Source organism: Amblyomma americanum, chromosome 3 (genome assembly GCF_052857255.1).
Source record: "Amblyomma americanum isolate KBUSLIRL-KWMA chromosome 3, ASM5285725v1, whole genome shotgun sequence".
Classification (NCBI taxonomy): Eukaryota; Metazoa; Arthropoda; class Arachnida; order Ixodida; family Ixodidae; genus Amblyomma; species Amblyomma americanum.
Genome location: NC_135499.1, coordinates 75,700,645 through 75,704,748, shown reverse-complemented (window position 1 = coordinate 75,704,748; position 4,104 = coordinate 75,700,645). Strand labels below are relative to the sequence as shown.

Here is a 4,104-nt window from a genome sequence, read left to right as displayed (position 1 = left end):
TTCACTGGTAGAGAACGGTAGAATAGGCCACAGTGTTCATTGGGTGACCAACCTCTCGCGATCAACCATTCATCGCCAACCGCCACCTGCTAGGGTTGCAGAGTGGATGCGCTGCCTATCCAGTGTGCAGAACGCACTCAACATTTCAGATGCCAAGCCACGTCTACTTGCCCGATACACCACAACTTTCGCTCTTTAACCAGGTTCAGCAGTTGTTAAACTACAGATAATTTTTTTTATATTCAAACACGACATGTCTCATTCAATTTGGTAAGGAGAGAAGATACATTTGATTACTTTTACCCAAACCTCAAGACCACAATGGTACTATAGAAATGAAGCATTTTTTTCTTTACAGTGGTTAGATGGGCAAATACATCAGTGATGTATCATTTTAAATACTGTTTCAAACAGCCACCAATATCTATTATCAATATAACTCGGATATCTCCGCCTGAATTACCTAGGTGATGTTGCAAACCCTGCACCACCCTCCAAAACAGGTTGCAGATACAAAATGTGCTTTCGATCAAAACTGATTCACAGGTTAGCAAACAGGCTACCACGGGCAGCTTATTGGGCATTAATCATGTATCCGAGGAAGTCGCAAGGAAGCAACAATTACGTGCATTAATTATCTTGAAGAGAGTTTGAATGCGAAGACCAAAAAAAGAAAGCACCCTATATTCCTCGTATGGTACGCCTTAGTTTTTGGCGCAGTATGTGTGGTCCGCTGCCTAAGATGATTTGATTCCGTGGAATCGCATATACCTGGCGTGTACTCCCGCTGACTTGGTGTAGTGCTGTATATATATATATATATATATATATATATATATATATATATATATATATATATATATATATATATATATATATATATTAGCAGACAAGGTAAAGGAAATGAGGGGCTTGTTTGACAAACATATTAAGGAAGCCAACAGTCACCGAAACCAAGCTGCATACGGCAATGTTTTTTAATTTTTTTTAATGGTAGGGCCAATCAATCGGTTTTAAAGAAAATTACTTATCAAGCAGCAGAAAAAAACCATGCCGCCGGTGGGATCCGAACCCACGACCTCCGAATATTGCGTCCGGTGCTCTTTCCAACTGAGCTACGGCGACGGCGGTCCAATCTGCTGCTTTCGTGGGTATTTATGTTTACTGTGTGTAAGCGAACCTTGAGAGTGTTCACCAGCACCACCCTCGACCATAGCGGTGGACGTAGCACGTCCTGTAATACCGCGAGTGTGACGTAGAATGTCATCTAACGGCGAGGGCGGAAACTATGCGAGAGCCCTCTTATGCTACCTATGGCAAAAAGACTGCCAGAACCGAGACCCCCGTTAAGCTATTAGCAGACAAGGTAAAGGAAATGAGGGGCTCGTTTGACAAACATATTAAGGAAGCCAAAAGTCAGCGAAACCAAGGTGCATACGGGAATGTTTTTAATTGTTTTTTTAGTTTGTAGGGCCAATCAATCGGTTTTAAAGAAAATTACTTATTAAGCAGCAGAAAAAACAACCATGCCGCCGGTGGGATCCGAACCCACGACCTCCGAATATCGCGTCCGGTGCTCTTACCAACTGTGCTACGGCGACGGCTGTCCAATCTGCTGCTTTCGTGGGTATTTATGTTTACTGGGTGTAAGCGAACCTTGAGAGTGTTCACCAGCGCCACCCTCGACCATAGCGGTGGACGTAGCACGTCCTGTAATACCCTGAGTGTGACGTAGAACTTCATCTAACGGCGAGGGCGGAAACTGTGCGAGAGCCCTCTTATGCTACCTATGGCAATAAGACTGCCAGAACCGAGACCCCCGTTAAGCTATTAGCAGACAAGGTAAAGGAAATGAGGGGCTCGTTTGACAAACATATTAAGGAAGCCAACAGTGACCGAAACCAAGGTGCATACGGGAATGTTTTTAATTTTTATTAATTTCTAGGGCCAATCAATCGGTTTTAAAGAAAATTACTTATAAAGCAGCAGAAAAACCAACCATGCCGCCGGTGGGATCTGAACCTACGACCTCCGAATATCGCGTCCGGTGCTCTTACCAACTGAGCTACGGCGACGGCTGTCCAATCTGCTGCTTTCGTGTTCGACCCCGGCCGCGGCGGTCAAATTTCGATGGAGCCTATACTCTAGAGGCCTGTGTACTGTGCGATGTCAGTGCACGTTAAAGAGCTCCAGGGAGTCGAAATTTCGGTATCATTTGGCTACGGCGTCCATCATAGCCTGAGTCGCTTTAGGACAATAAACCTCCATAAACCAAATCAAACCAAACACCTAAAGTGAGGTTGAACTCCACGTAGATCACATATGCGTACTCGCGGAATTGCGCGAGAGTGGCGAACGACGGCGCCTTCGTGCGGAGTGGTTTGCCGTGTCGCTTGCCTCGTCACTTGGTTGTAGATATTCCTTTTCCCGTGGCTCTCAGGGCAGCAAGATTTTAAAGAGAACAATCTGCCTTTCGGTATCGGAGGGCTAATAATATTTTGAGTGGGCTACGGGCAGGCGCAGCTGGTATGCTTCAGCGGTCGATGCAGGATAACTCGCGGCGCATATTAAGGCGAAAGCCTTTAGGCTCATGCTCGCGTCCTTCCGTCTGTTCAACTGGATAAGAAAAAAAAAACCTTGCAGAAAATCGGATTCGAACCACCATTCTTCCGTTCCGCAGCTAAGCGTGCTAACGACTATGCTACTTCATGCCGACGCATAGACTTATGTAGTTTTCCTGGTCGAGGACGCTGGAGAGTGCAGAAAGGCGTCGAATCGACAATTGTCTCCCAAAAGCTCTGCAACGTCTCCAGCACTTAGGATTTACAAACAATTGTGTACTTAATGAACATCTACACCGCACATCAGTGACGGAAGCAGCAACGCTGCGCTAAAGGCTTTCGCCTCACCGCACTTTAGGTCAAAAAATTGCCCCCATCAATTTTTATGGGAATGTTTACCAAGCCGGAGATGCTGAGGAACCGAGCGAAAGCCCATGTCAGCCGGTTGCCGCAGCTTGCATGACTTTTGTACGTTCGCTCAGTTGATCAGCGACGTATCCGGCGGCAGACCGCCGTGCCGCGCCTCGACGGCGTACGTTGACACGCTCTTCCTTTAATTTTTCCTAGGGTGCCTCGATGCCAGTTTTTCCTGTACGAGAGCTCCTTCCCTCTGGCCGGCGATCTACTGACAGCTTCGGTTTCATTGAGTTTTCTTTTTTTTTATAACTAAGCCTCAATCTCCGACTGCGCAGTTGGAAAATATTCGTTGTTTATCCTACTCCACACATGTGTACTGCGGAAGTGTTCGGTATAAGAATAAGAATAAAACTTCAAATTTTTGAACTCGCACAATTAAGACCAGCCCTAGGAGCTCAAACGAGTTTTAACGCGCTCGAAAATTTTAAACTGCCGATATGGTACTCGGCATTAAAATCAATCTTCTGTCCAGCCAGTACAACGGATGGCGCAATGGTCACCAACGTCTGCCAGTATACTTTTAACACTGGATAATGGGTGGCAAGATAAGGCCAATATAGCCAGGTCTCGAAAATGGCTTACACAATTCTGGCAATAAGTGGGAGAACTCCAGCTGGCATGGCCCATGATAGCCATGACTTGATGATGAAATAGGACTGAAACGGTGTTTTCTGTCTAAGTTCTACCTGGGCCCCGTTTTTGTAGAAAAGAAGAAAGGAACCCGCTGCGGTGGCTCAGTGGTTAAGGCACTCGACTACTGATCCGGAGTTCCCGGGTTCGAACCCGACCGCAGCGGCTGCGTTTTTATGGAGGGAAAACGCTGAGGCACCTGTGTGCTGTGCGATGTCAGTGCACGTTAAAGGTCCCCAGGTGGTCGAAATGATTCCGGAGCCCTCCACTACGGCACCACTTTCTTCCTTTCTTCTTTCACTCCTTCCTTAAGCCCTTCCCTAACGGCGCGGTTCAGGAGTCCAACGATATACGAGACAGACAATGCGTCATTTCCTTTCCGCAAAATACAATTATTATTTTTATTAGTCTGACGCTCTGGTCTTTAGTCTAGATTTCTACGAGGACATCTCCTGTTCTTTGCTTCTCTTTGAAGTCTTTTCCAACGCATTTTCTG

General features: G+C 46.2%; 1 non-coding gene across 1 annotated transcript; it reads right to left on the bottom strand.

Moving 5' to 3' along the window:
* Window positions 1-1,051: 1,051 nt before the first annotated feature.
* Window positions 1,052-1,125, bottom strand: TRNAL-CAA (transfer RNA leucine (anticodon CAA)). Its single transcript has one exon. It is a non-coding gene; the product is annotated as a tRNA-Leu (tRNA).
* Between the last annotated feature and the right edge of the window lie 2,979 nt (window positions 1,126-4,104).